This window comes from Pelecanus crispus, chromosome 7 (assembly GCF_030463565.1).
Source record: "Pelecanus crispus isolate bPelCri1 chromosome 7, bPelCri1.pri, whole genome shotgun sequence".
NCBI classification, from domain to species: domain Eukaryota; kingdom Metazoa; phylum Chordata; class Aves; order Pelecaniformes; family Pelecanidae; genus Pelecanus; species Pelecanus crispus.
Genome location: NC_134649.1, coordinates 8,617,270 through 8,632,449, shown reverse-complemented (window position 1 = coordinate 8,632,449; position 15,180 = coordinate 8,617,270). Strand labels below are relative to the sequence as shown.

The window sequence follows — 15,180 nt, the reverse complement described above, 5'->3', positions numbered from 1 at the left end:
ACCTTGCTTTTTATGCTATGGGATACACACTTCTCAGCAAACTATAAATCAGTATGAGCTAAAGTTGCTGTAATTAGAGGAGACACAGACCCAATAGACTGCAGCTACAGATTCTAATCTTCAGATAATAAACACTAGAGAAAATGGGTAATACACTCCAAAACACTGAGGCATGCACGCTCCCACACCTAAACACACCCACCTCCATATGTATACACAGAGATGCTGTCTGCTCTATCCCAGCAAGCCTATAGTCTTTTCAAAAGAAATTTTGAAAGTTTAAACTTCTTGATTAAAGTGTGTGCTGAAACAGAGAATTCTTATAATGAAGGTTAAGAAGCTTTCACTGGAGAGAGCAAACAGGCTTTGTGGACATGGGATACTCCCTGACCCACCACTGCTGTCAAGTCTTCTTGCTACAGCTTTTCTCAGGGTGTTCAGAGAGTGACCAAACACTCAATGTCCTGCTCTAGACTTGAGCCCCTTTTTCACCAGAAGTGGTGGAGATGCGCATCAGTAATTATGTCTTCAGCGTAACATTTATGTACAGTTCCTAGGACAAAGAAGCCTGCTGAGGCCAAACCAACTACTGGATAGTAAAGAAGTTGGCTAAAGGTCCTTGGAAGCCGGCAAGATGATAATTCATGAGTAGCATATGAATATGAAGGCATACAGCTTTTTCAGAATGGACAGACAAGGGCATTAGAGACTTGTATGTTAAAGTGTTCATGCACTTCCTCTGAAATACTGATTAGACCGGGAAATAGATTTGCTGACAGTGCTTGTGTGATGATTATGGACAGCAAACAAATGAGTACTATGACAATACTGGTGCCCTATATCACCGGTGGGATCAGTCATAAAGGCCTGTCAATAAAGCTGCTTGCATTTGAATGTGTCATCTTTAGGCTCTGAGCAGTACAGAATACAAATAAAATCATATGAGGAAAACTTTAAATGTTTACATCATGGAACTAGTAGGATATTATAATCAAAAGTTCAGCAAGATAGCTGAAAACCCTCATTCCAGCATAAGGTAGGGAATGACCAGTAACGAATGAGAAAAAGAATTACCTATGCTTCAGTCAGGAGGAAAAAAAAAACCACAACAACTATTTGCTGACACTGACCAGTGTCAAGGCTATTGAACTTATTGGATTCCCCCAGATTCTACAAGGTAAACCAAGGGTACCCAGCAAGAGATCTGAAAGCAAACCTTCATGGGTTTACAGTCATTAGGCATCCAGCTGGTATAGTCAGATGATTCAGTAGGCCAGTTCTGGGTTATTACAGAGCGTCAGCCAGACTAAAGGAGTGTCAATACACTGGAATCTACCTGCAATCTACTTTTAATACCTTCAATCAACCAAAACCTCCTGTCAATACCTTCAAAGAATGAAGAGACTTTGGGAGACAGAACTTGCAGAATGAGAGATAAAACCAAGGTCTTCAGATAAAATGAGCAAAGGTTTTGTTGTCCTTTTGTAATGACAAGTGTGTGATGAAAGTTTCAATCTGTGTTTGAGCTACACTTTAACAGAATAATGTGGTTTTATTCATCTTGTAACTTTGCCTGACTGCACGTATGATTTCCAGGCAAAGCTGACTCCGAACAAGAGCTCAGTTTCCTTCAGAGGCAATGAACCCTGATATCTAGCAGATTTTCTCACTTTTAAAGACCTTGTCAACCCAGCACAAGACATGCAGTTCTCTAGCATTAAAGCACAAATTCACATTTTCCTTGCAAGCAGTGTCAGAAGAGAAAGACAACCTAAATTCCAGAACTTGAAAGATGCTTCCATGGAAGAGCTCCACCAAAGCTTAATGAAAGAGTAAGATCAAGCAGACAAGGCTTTATGTAAATCTTCCACAGCAAAGCTCAGTGGAGATGGGTGGATGGGGATCCCTAAGAATTATATAAGAGACTTAAGAAGAACTGTATATTCCTGAGAAAAAATGAAATAAATGCAAACTATGTTATTGCAAAGAAAGATAGCCAAAGTGTTAAGAGATCAACCTGGTCATACTACAAGGTCTTAATTGACTTCAAATGTATGGCAGAAGTAAAAAGGAAGTTGAAAAAAGGATTAAAATAGATTTGTTAATACTAATGAGTGCAAAAGTACAGAAAAAACAGCTAGGAATAAAGCTTGAAAAATGAACACATAAAGTGAGATGAGACTGGCAAAAATATCACACAGGAAAGGATATAATTCTTTAAGTTTATTAGTAGTAAAAGGCAGCATAAATTGTTAGTCCACTTTTCAGAGAAGGAAAACCTATTGACAATAAGGCCAAGAAGAGTGATTTTGCATCAATTTTCATAAAAAGGTCAACTGTGATAAATTAACATTGTTAAGAAGTAACAAAGGAGTAAAGGAGGCCTAGAATACAAAAGGAATAGGCTAGAGAAATTACATAGCTTAGATCACTCCTAATGAGCTGAATCTGCTATATTGCTTCTGCAGGTCTAAAGAACTGACTCAATCAATCTCAAAGCTGTTAACAATTATTTTTTTAGAACTTAGGAAGGATTGGTGAGGAACTAGGTAACTGACACAATGCAGTAACTATCTTTTGAAGACAGAAAAAAGGAGAAGACGGCAAATGATAGACCTGTCATAGCTTAACTCCAGTTCCTCAGAACAAAGAAATTATTTGGAAGTATCTAGGAGAAAAGAAGAAGTGGATATCAGTCAACACAGCTTTGTCAGGAACAAATTATGATGACCCGTTCTAATTTGCTTCTGTGAGAAGGTATCAGGAGAACACCCAGTGGACAAGATGTCATATAGCAAAGTTTTTGAAACTGTTTCAAAGTCTCAGAGCAAATAAGCAGCATGGTCTAGATGAACTACAGCAGAGAGAATATATAAACTGTTTAGAAAATTATACTCAGAAAGCAGTTCTCAGTGTTTCACTGTCAAAATAGATGGGTTGAATGAGCTTCTGCAGGACTCAGTCATGGATTTGGTACAATTCAATATTTTCATTAAAGATTTAGATGAAATAGGAAGTATGTTAATTTCATTTTCAGATGAAACCAAAGATTGTATTAAAATTCAAAATCATTTTGACAAACTGGAGATGTAGCCTGAACAAAACAGTTGCAGTTCAATAGGGTCAAGTACAAGTTACTACAATTAGACAGGAATAATCAATGGTACAAACACACAAGTGAGGAGCAATGACAAGGTAGCATTTCTACTGGAAAAAAACAATTTGCATTATTGAAGATTACAAGCTGAACATGAGCCACCCATTCCTTTCTGTTACAAAAATGCAAATACAATACTGGGTGGGTATAAAGAATGTAACATATAAATTTATCTGTTCTCTCTTGATCCAGCACTATTAAGATCTCTGCTAGAGTTCTGTTTCCAGTTTGGGCAAAGCAATTCAAGGAGGACTTGGCCTGACTGAAAAGGGTCTAGAGGACATATTGAAAAGCAAATAATCAGTTCTTTATGTCTAGACTGGATAGGCCAAAAAATAATTGGCAAGAACTTCCTGTAGCAATAGAGTACTCAAGCTAGATACCTGGAAAACATAAATGTAAGGGTAGTAGGAGCTGAAATAGATTATTTGGAGAGAGTCTGGTAATTCCATTGTTAGAGCTCTTTTAGAAAAAGATTAGACTAGCATATCAGGAACGATATAGGTAAAGCTGATCCCCACTGGGGAAAACAGATGACCTGGGGAGATCCCTGCCAACCCTTCACTTCTCTGATTTTACGCAAACATAAATGAAGCTAAAAGTTCGTTCCCCACACTGATAATATAGGATGAATAATTTCAGTACTAACTGGTAGAGCAGAGGCAAAGGAGCAGCAGCACTATAAGAGGTCAGGTCTGCTAGAGCAGTGTGGAATGACTTTCATCACTTTCCACCAACCATAGCAGGAATGTTGCATATCTGGAATGGGATGCGTTGGTAAGATTGCACTTGGCACCCAAACCAGGAAAATCAGTCACTACTGGACACAACAGTATTTAAAAGCAAATCACTGTAAGGTCAAAAGACATGAAGATGAGGAAGTGCAAGTCTATATCAACATGCACTGATAGAACCGTGCAATGTAAAAGGAAAGCTTGAATAAAACTTGCTCATGCTACAGCTAAACCTAGGGCATATTGCAGGTCACTCCTTTCTTGCAAACTCACTCCTGCTCACAAAAAGTCCATAGGAGATCAGAATGAAGGGAATTAAAATGAGCTTTCATTGATGAGCTGCTAGGCACAAATAGATTGATGAAAGCTGTGTACAATGCATCAGCAGCGACCAGGCTTGGCAGGGCTGTTATCACTGGGTATTAGTTTATAGCAGTAGAGATGAAGGAGAGAGGCCACTCTGGGCAGAGATGCCAAGTAAATCACAACAGATCAGGAGCAGAGGGCTTCCCTTCAGAAGGCTGAGCTGGGAACATGGTACTGGGAATTCTTTTTCTTACCAATTTCATCTAATCTCTTCTCTCTAAATCCCTTTTCTATTCTAGGCTTTGTTTCTCTGGAGCCACTTGCAACATTCCTTTGTTGTGACTGAAGGAAGGAAACAAAAGAAGCAGCAAAGCATTTTGCTGTATTAAAAGCATAAAGAAGAAATTTTTTTGCTCACTGAATGTGTACTCTGCATTCTTAACTGTTCTGATCCAAAGCACAGCAAAGTCTTCAGCTGCCTTGGGTCACATCCACAGTACAAGCTGATATTTCATCAGTCTGACATGGATTATACAGGACTGAATTATCACAGCATAAACCCTGGATTGGATTTTATAAAATCTATGGACCTGATATCTCCTTTCATTTTCCTATCTGCATTTTAACAAGGGTTTCTAGTAGGTGTCTTTCACTACAGTTTGAGGAGATGCATTTCCAGCTTTCACACTGGGATAGGAAGAGGCTTAGACTCTAAAATAAAAAGGAGATTACAGTCATGGACTATGCCTTCTCTTCTTTTTTTTTTTTTTTTCCCCCTGCCCTATGGTGAGATAGCTTTCCCTAGTTGGTTATCCTGCTACTAAATTGAAGTGGAACCTATGAAAGCTGTGTAATATAGGTGGGATGAATTGTTCTCAATGACTGTAAAGAAAGCCTTTGATAACTGACGTGGCCATATTCTTAATTTTTAGATTATTAATAAAGTTGAATACCATTTGGTGGACCTGAAGGACTTTGGTATAGTTGTTCTTTGTGTGTATGTGTGGTGTGTCCCCCCCATCGACTCCAACATTAAGTGGAATAAACTTTACCATGAGAAGCTACAGGTAGGAAAAAATAAAATGTCCCTTGTCTTTTCTAGAAATGAATTAGCTCTGGTGCTATAAGATCTCTATCATGTTGGATTCAAAGGCAGACTCCTCTAACACTTTATGCACAGCAGAAATATGCACTGTTGCTGCTGGGAGATTTATTTATGTCACAACCAAAGTACTTCACATGTCCAAGAAGAGCAAGTCCTTCAGCTTTCACCTCTTGTGACATCCTCAATGCATTAGCTTTTCCATCCACAGACCAGAGTATATTAGGGATTAATACGGCTCAGCAACTCAAAACACACAGATTGTCAGTCTCAGTAATCAGCCCAAAGAATTTTGAGGACAGTTGTTATTTACAGAAAGTGATAAGAGACCCAGCAGAACACTTAACTCTAAATAAACAATGTGGAAACTTCACTACCCAGAAACTCCTAAGTGGCAAATAGGCAGCTCAGGTGTTCCTGGGTATGGTTTGATTGCATTCGTGCTGAGAGGTAGCAAAAGCAAAAGATGGGAAAGGGTAAGGCAGAAAGCAGGGGGCCTTCTCACATGGATTCACTCTCATTTCAACTAGTGTTTAGCTCTGGTTTGTTAGTTCATTAAGAGCGTGTAACAAAAACCAGTCTCAACACATTGATCACCAGCCTCATCGTGCATCAGTGTGGTATGTGTTACAAGACACAGCTCAGTAACACAGACCTTCTGGCATCTGGGCAGCAGCGGGTCTCACTCCAAAGGCTATGCAGAGCCTGAAGGGAGCTGGCAGGGCCTTTTGCAGCACAGAGTAACAGGTAACTGCTAAGTGAGTTCTCCTCTTTCCTCCTATGCTCCCTTCACTGGAGTATCCGTACTTGGCAACATGAAGGGAGGCATTTCAGTTGCACTGCTAGCAAGCTTGTGGTAAAGTGCAATGAACAAAAACAGGCAGCGTAAATCTTGCTTTAACAAGAACACTGCTGCATGGATCTTAAATTAACTCTGAGTCCAAGCTGCAGCCCAGACTAAGAGGGGATCACATAGAGAAGCGTCCCACTAGAACGGCAAAGAGACTGCAGACAAACCCCATTGTCATGGTTTCGGCTGGAATAGAGTTCATTTTCTTCCTAGTAGCTGGCATAGTGCTGTGTTTTGGATTTAGTATGAGAAGAATGTTGATAACACACTGATGGTTTAGTTGTTGCTGAGTACTGCTTATGCTAGTCAAGCACTTTTCAGCTTCCCATGCTCTGCCAGGTGCACAAGAAACTGGGAGGGGGCACAGCCAGAATAGTTGATCCAAAGTGACCAAAGGGCTATTCCATACCATATGATGTCATGCTCAGTATAGAAACTGGGGGGGTTGGCCAGGGAGCAGCGATCACTGCTCGGGAACTGTCTGGGTATTGGTCGGCGGGTGGTGAGCAATTGCATTGTGCATCACTTGCTTTGTATATTATTATTATCATTTTTATATTGTTATTATTATCATCATCACTATTTTACTTTATTTCAATTATTAAACTGTTCTTATCTCAACCCAGGAGAGTTTCTCACTCTTATTCCTCCGATTCTCTCCCCCATCCCACCGGGGCAGGGGGAGTGAGAAGGCGGCTGCGTGGTGTTGAGTTGCTGGCTGGGGCTAAACCACGACACCCATCCCCTTAGAAACATGCAGTAACTTACCTCCATCCCACCCTGCCACCGTGAATTTGAACGAAAGGACGAGTTGGGGGTCCTGAAAAGTGCAGCATGGAGGACAGTGTTTTAGCACTTTACCTTACTTAAATCTGCATGTGGTTTCTGCTCACCCTAATGCTGGAAAAAACACCCTCCAACAAGCTGCTGCTATTCACAGGAGGACTTGCAATCGCGCTCTAAATATAGCAAGGTGGCACAATAGAGAGGGCTCCTGCACTTATATTAACACCAGGAACCAGAGCTTAGCGATGTGAATGGGCTGATAATAGCTTCCATCGATGGGCACTTGGTGGTTAGACGTTGCCAGCTGCTGAATTCCTTCTAGCAGCTTTTTTGACTTACTATAATAACCAGGAAGATGTTGGGCTAAAATAAAACCTGACAGAGTTCAGAAGTAAAATCGTGTGCCCCCCAAGACCAACCCTTGCTGATCTTTGAACTTGGTTGTTATCTGGAAGGAAACGCTCTTCTGAACTTTGGTATGAATCTAATTAATGAGTTAATTCCCTGCTAATCTATTCTCTTCGTTGTGTCTGTTTCATGATTAATTTAGTTCCAGTGAATTTCCTTTACTGACTGCAGAGCAGAAACACATTTCCTATCTTATTAATCTCCACTTCTGACCCATCAGCAGGGACTAAACAAGGGCATATGCCTCCATGCCTTTATTTTCTGAGTGATTACAGAGCACAGGCAATTTCTAGAAAAGCAAGGTAGGGATAAGTAGAGAAATTGTCCAGCCATACGTGTGCCACTACTATAGAGGAGATGGAGGTAGGCTGGACACCCAGAAGGTGTAAAGGCTGTAGAGTAGTTGAAAACTCTGCACGATTACATCAGCCACAGATCTAGCTAGGAGGACAATCCAGCAAGGCTACAAACTGCACAGGAACATCACTCAGTGGGTCAAAGGATCAGAGAAGAGTCCAGGCCCAAACTCTGAGAATATAAATATCTGTTGAGGGAGACACAGCAGGGATCTGGGTTTCACTACTCCTGAAGTTCTTGAAGCTCCCTGATATACTTCCAATATGGAAGGGAAGGTCTTGTTTGGAGCATAGAGAGACTTCTCTGCCTCCCTCCATCTTCAACATTCTTGTTAAAAAAAGAAGGAAATTTGGCCTGTTCCCTTTCTACCTACTGAGGTAAAAATTACTCTTTCAACATTTAAAAAAATCTTGGAATGGAGTCCCTACCATAAAAACCCCCCATTATTTGCTGTTCAAATTAAAAAAAAAAAAAAAAGAAAATGCAGGGATGGGATAGGTTACTTTCCTGGAATCACAGACCTACCTTCAATGCTCTCATATGCTCTTTATTAATTTTTTTTTTAATTTAAAAAAAAAAAAAAGGCAGCAAAACCAAACCAACCCCCTCCCCCAAAATTAAAACAAAATGTATTGGTGCTTTCTATGTAACATCCAGAGTAGAGCAGTGCTGCCAGCAATTAGCATCACAAACCTTCCTTCTGATGCCACAGTGTGTCAAGGACATTTTTAATGATGGATCAAGGGCACCACTGTTTATGAGGTGTTGTGTTTAAGCTGTGTTAACAGCAGCCTTCTTAGCACACAGATCCAGCATCCCACAAGGGGTGAAGTAATGGCAGGAAAGCACAACAAGGCAGACCTCTCTATGCAAACAGGTATGCTGTCTTCATGGCTGTTCCTGTCATACCTGCAGGGGAAATCATCTCTGAAGTTTCACTAAACTAAACATCTTTCTATTGCTTCTTTCCCAATAGCTGGTTACCTAGAGTCACTCTGTAAGTGGATGGAAATGCCAGAAATGAGACATGAGGAAAAATACTGTGAAAAGGGCAGAGACGTCAAGTGATCCTATCCACTTTCTCAGCTAAATTCTGGCCCCTATGCCAGGGTATTCCATTTCTGAGAATTTTAAGGAATTAGTAGATGTTACATTACAGAAGAGCACTACAGACATCTGACACTGGTGAGGATAAACTCCTGATGGACCACAGTGACCAGAGGGACATGAGCTGGCAAAGAGAACAAAGATCAAAAGTTATGCAAGGACACCAAGTACGCTGCTCCAGACATCGCTGTATCACCAGGTGCTGGGGCATGCATGACTAGATTTCCCAAGACAATATACAGCCAGCAGCAGCAGCGCTGTGGGCTTAGCCTTCAGGCCTTGCTCTTCAGGGACTTCCTCTGCTTAGAGACGAGGCTTTGATCCTGAACAGTACACATTGCACAATAAGAGTTTGGGTATGATTTTAAAAAGCGAGAGAGAAAAGTGAACAAAAGCAGTGCTTCTGCATCACATGTCTCCAATCTGTTCCTCCTTGAAAGGGGCAAAGACACTTCAGAGACATTGTCAAAGTGCCTAAAACAATTTTTCAGCCTAATCCATTATTTATATTTCCACCCAACCCTTTTTTTTAATCCTGAGCTCCTGAAACTAAGGCATCGGTTCTTTGTGGTATTGAGAATCTCTTCCATGAGCCGCAGGGGAAGGTAAGGAGAGGGCTTAAGTCTTGGCCCACCCCTATCCTTCCATGTCCACTTTTTACAGGGACCCTTGGTCTTTTGCTCCCTGTTGTGTGTCACCTGCAAACTGCAGCATCACATCCTCATCCATTTGTTTGTCTCTTTTCCACCTGTCCTTTCTGGGTTATTTAGGTAAGAATAAGCACTGTCTTCAGGCCAGACACATGGCACTGAAACCTAAAAGGTCTAAAAAAAAAAAAAAGACATGATTTCTTGTGGGCATGCACTTTCACATGACAGACTCTGGTTTCCTTCACCAGCCCCATTTGTGACCAGTAATCTTCCAAGATAATTGCTTAAAGATAAAATGTTTTCTCCAATACATCAAACCAGGTGAGGACAGAGCTGATTAATCCAGGAACCTACCATCTTTCTTGAAAATACTAAACCTCAATGGCAAGGCACATAGACAACACTGAAAATATTACAAAACTGTTACTTCAACAAATGCTACACTTCCCCTAGCAAAACCATTTTTAATTCTTGTCTTCCTATAGAACATAAAAGGTACCACATAAATAAGAAGAGTTCCAAAGCAGGTGGTAGAAGTAGTTAGAGGCATAGGAAGACTAAAAAAATTGAATATCTTTGATGACCAGACGCATGAGAAGGGAGGTGATAGTTGTTTACAAAATAGCTGATAATTTGGGCACTCCCAATTATTCTCTCTTGCAGCAGAGGACAAAGGTGTATTTTCAAAGGTGAAAGACCAGCTGATGAAAAGAAATACTTTTTCTTTCTGTACAACACACAGCTAATCTATAAAACTCATGAGGCAGCAGTGTGCAGCCAGGAGCAATGTAAGATTCAAAAAGCATTAGGCACTTATATAGAAAATGAGACCACTGGAACATTTCATTAGGTACGATTATTGTTATTGTAATTATTCAGAAAGGCTAAAAATTTTTGTGTATCCAGGTGTAAATAAATCACTGTCTGAGGAGAGAAAGGCATTCCCCCAGCACGTAGGGGTATTTTGTAATTGTCCACTATGGCAATTTCTTGCATCCTTCTTTGAAATCTCCAATGCTGAGCACTGTCGGAAAGGACACTTGACTGTACTAATGTACTACAGTGGATCCTCTCTTCTTATGATTCACTTATTCATAGATAAAAATACAAGTTGTGTGCTAGAACAAAAAATAAGTATTAATACTAGGGGAAGCCTGACAAGATAAATCCAGGTAGCAATACTTTACCCAAATTCTTGGCTGCCCCCTGCAGCTCAATGGAAGATGAAACACTGCTTTATTATTTGAAACAGGTGTTTCCTTTCTCTTTGAATTGCATTGGACTTTTATCTTTTAATGAGATGCTGGTGCTTTTTGGAGGATGCTATAAAATGGCATCTTCAGAAACAATTCTGAAGTACAGAGTGTGATGTAAAAACTTGTTGGGTGGACTAGACAGAACAAATAGATTAGACAGAGAAATAGATAGAGAACAGATGCTTTCTATTTTTCCCCTTATTCTTAATTTCTGATGATACTGGCCTGATGGCAGAATCTTGTTCTGGCATTCAGCTGCTTCTATTGCTTATTCTGCCTTCCAAGTCCAAATCCTCAAACTCTAACTCATGTTGAAATAGGGATTTAAGGTAGTGAATAAGTGTTAACACTTAAAAGGAAGCCATTATAGTTTAAATAGTGAATAATGTGCCACAGATAAATCTGCTGATTATGTATTTTTAAATGGTTAGGGATATATTTGAAAGTCTAATCATAAAGCATGCTGCTGTTACTTTAAAAATGAAATTTGACCTTCCAGAAATTAACTTTTCCTCCATTTAAAAACTACAGGTTTTAACAGGGACAAATGGAAGTAGGAATGGAAGATGGAGCAGGGGGCAATATAGAGAGAACATCCCCAAATAGGTGCAAAAGCAATGCTTTTTCTTTCCTCTTATGCTGTTCTAAGTTTTCCTCTCCTTCCTGCTCCGACAGCAGCCCTGGCCCTGGCACATTGGCTTCGCTCAGCACTCATGGCCTGGAGAGCAGCTGCCTGAACCCTCAGCATCTACCCATAGACACGAGGGCAGGAGGAAGCTGTAACCTTTCCTTGGGAAAGGAAATTTCACAACAAACGGGTGTTTTTTTGTTTGTTTTGGCCATTGTATCCCAATCCAATTCTTTCAGAGTTACAATTTTCCATAGAGTTCTGCCAATACACCTCAGCATCATTTCCCACTTCTCTACCAACACCCCCACCCCCATGTGCACACTGAGTCCTTCCAGCACATCGCAGGTCCATCTGTGCTGTTCCAGGACAGAATGAGTCCCACACCTCTCATGTTGCACTGTGACAGTGCCGAGAAAGTGGCAGTGCTCTGCCCTGGACTTCTCCTGGAGTAGATCACTTATCTGGGCTACATTACTAAGTGCTACAGACTGGCCAGGGCCAAAAAGGGATGTGTCTTCATCTTGTACTTGAAAGTGAACTTTCCCCACATTCATGGGAATTGGATCTGTGATTTCAAGCATGAGTACATTTCTGCTCTGCAGACAGAAAATAAAAGGCTAAGTATTAATATAACGTGGAGCTTCCCCCTCACATACCTCTAGTTTCAGCTCCAGCCTAATTCTCACAAGTTCTTTTTGCCAACGTCACATTTAACCTATACATCCTAGTAAATCCATGTGGTTTCTGAGGGAATACAATGAATTGTTAGAGGCTACAGGGACTGGCTTTCACATTTGCAACTCTATGCATAAGTACTCATCCACACTGGTACGTGTGTGTGTGTGGCCCTGAAACAACAACCTGCACATATTTATCTCATGTCTCACACAATCCCTCTGCCATGTCTCTCTTTACAATATCTAGCATGGCAGCAAGCAGCGGGGTCTGTGTGTGAATCACAGGCACAATACACTGAGCAGCCAGAGTCTCTGACAGAATATAGAATACAGCTGAGATGTCAGTGGAGGTGGCTTTGGAGTACTTTAAAATGCTGTTCAAGTGCCAACTTTCACCTCCAAATATGACACTTTGCTCGCCCACCCGCTTTCCTTCCAGGCTATGCGTTCCTTTTACTGCAACTCGACAGCTTTAATTATGAATTTCTCTACCTTCTCTATCACTTTAACCATTTAATCTCTCATTTGTCTTGCTATGGTTTTAGATACGCTCCTAGACAGCAGTTGTACACTGTCACCACAGTACAAGAGGCCTGGTCAGACTCTCATTTGCAGGCTGGGCACCAGACCAAAAGGATTTGCAATAAACTATTTGCCTCGAAAGCAGAAATCTCTGCCTTCATGTTCCTTTTTCAGAGAAAGGATGCAGCGATGGGGACAGAATGTGGCTAGGAGCATTGTTATATCAAAACCATTTGGCTCTCCTTAGCTCTTATTGTCTGAATAACTTACACAGGTACAAACTTCTGGCCTGGCAAAAAGCTGGATCCCACTTGTGGTTTTACAGGGGATTCAGATCCTTCTATCCCTATATTTCACCCATGACAGGACATCTACTTTAGACAGTGGTGATGTATGCACTACTGTCACCACCACTGCTGTGCGGGACTGTGAGGCTCTGGTGCTACTGATGGGTGGGGAGGCATTCTGCTCTATACAGTCTCACAGACCCCTGACGTTCATTTCAATTTGCTCCTAAATTCTGTGATGCTTGGACATCTAGGCCCCTATGCTGGGTCCAAGAGATGAGAACTGCACATGGTAAAGTGTTTGATCCAGATAATCCAGACCAAAACGTGTCTTGTTCCTGTGATCTATGCCCCATGATTAACTCTCCAACACACAAGAGAGCAAAGCCTGTTTTGACCCTCAGCCAGCATAATTTTCACCAACATGAGTGTGTTCCTCAAGAGGCTCTGTTGGGAGCTATGGACAGATTAATTAGAGGTCACCTCAAGTAACAATTGCAATAAAGAGAACAATTCATCAGAGGCAAAATACACTACTTCCACAAAAATATGCTTTCTTCTGAAGGGTTGGAAGTGAATTTCTCCTAACTACCATCCCGCTCACTCATTCCATTGCTTCTCCTGCCTGAAAAAAGGTACTGTAGCACGTATCAGTATGAAAGATCTGTCTGTTCTCTGGTTTTCACAAGACTCAAGTTCTTTTGGGACTCCGGAAACACCATTTGGAAAAGTTTCACAAGGAAGCACTAAACGACCAAGATCCTTGAAACAGCCTAATCATTTATCCATGTCTCCCACCAGCCCAAAGGCACAAGGATTCCCACCGCAGTAATGCGGTGTTCATCCATATCCTCTTCATGCTGTCAGACAGCTGAAAGCGGAGGACAGAGATCATCAGTAGAGTTGCACTGACAAAGTTATCTCCTCCTACTATTGTGCCAGAGCCCCAAATCTAATACAACTGGTGTTTCAGCTACTGCTGCAGTATACATATAGTCTACATAAGGCTATATATGGTCCTCTGAATCTGCCTCTTCAGCACTAGACTTGTGACATGTTCAGTCTGAAATCCCACCTCTGCCTGCATTGAAGATGACCAGTAGTCTAAACAGACTGATCCTCCCATCATCTTTTGTACCCTTTTAGAAAAAAAAAAAAAATCTGTTCTCTTCCAGTGTCAGCACTATCCTGGTCTATTTAAAGGCCACCTCAGAGGAAAGTGTACATCCCTCATAATGCATTCCTTTGGGGACACTTCATAAAAGGGAATCACTTCTGAACCCCTGAGAGCAATCAGCTCTATTTTTCTATCCCAGCATGTGAAGGGTCCCAGTGGCTTTCATATTTCAAGTTAGACCTTAAGGAAAAAGAACTGCACCACAGAAATACAGATGCCCCTAATCAACATGAAAAAGTCTAATACCAGACAGTACTATAGCAATATGCCTCACAGAAAGGGCAATGCAGAGCCCATTTGTTCTGCTGGATATATACAAGCTCATTATCTGTAGTCCAGTCAGATCTGTATGTGTATGGTAATTTGAATAACCTCAGACAGATATGACAGCAAGCAGTGCTTTTGTGCATGTTTGAAGTTCCTTCTATGATCTCTTTCTCTTCCATTTGCTCTTTTACTCTCCTTCCTTTCTACTGCTATTTAAATTGCTATTATTAGCTATTAAATGATAAATTAATTACCTCTGAAATAAGCGTGAATAATTGTACCCAGCCTGGCATAGCTGGGGCTGGCATTTGATAACAATCAACAGAAGCTGTGCAGCTCCCAAGGTATTTCATAATAATAATGTTAATAAAAATCAATAGGAGGAAAAGAGGGACAGCTCCAGAAAGTGTTAATGAAAAGTTGCTGAATTACAGTGGCTCACCTGCAAACAGCTACATGAAAGCCTTCTGAATACCAAATATATTCATTATAGGCTGTATTGCTTGACTGAACCTCCAAAGAATTCACTGGGCTTGTATTCTTGCAATAACAAAGGAGAGATGCTGAAGAGTGCAGGATAAGAAGGATGAAGGGGTGGATGGAAGAAGGTTCACGTTCTTATTTAGAAAACATGATTATCAAGGCCTATAATGACAATAAAATCTAAAGCCTGTAATACATCCAAACACAAAATCTGAGGGTTTTTTTCCTCTCAATAGCAGAGGCAGCAATTCTTTACGTCAGACCCTGGGGGGGCAAGAAGATATCACTCTTTTGCAACGTCAGCGTGAAAGATCACTGGAGAGTGTTACGACAGTCAGGACTTAAGGCATTTCCCGAACTGATCCTAAATGGTTACAGCAACATAAGACTGTTCCAAAGCCCAGCTTCAGCTACTCATACCTG

At 41.0% G+C, this 15,180-nt stretch overlaps 1 protein-coding gene across 1 annotated transcript in view; it reads right to left on the bottom strand.

The window, feature by feature from the left end:
- Positions 1–15,180, bottom strand: part of AGBL1 (AGBL carboxypeptidase 1) — a 279,320-nt gene that overhangs the window by 66,298 nt on the left and 197,842 nt on the right. The window lies entirely within an intron of this gene.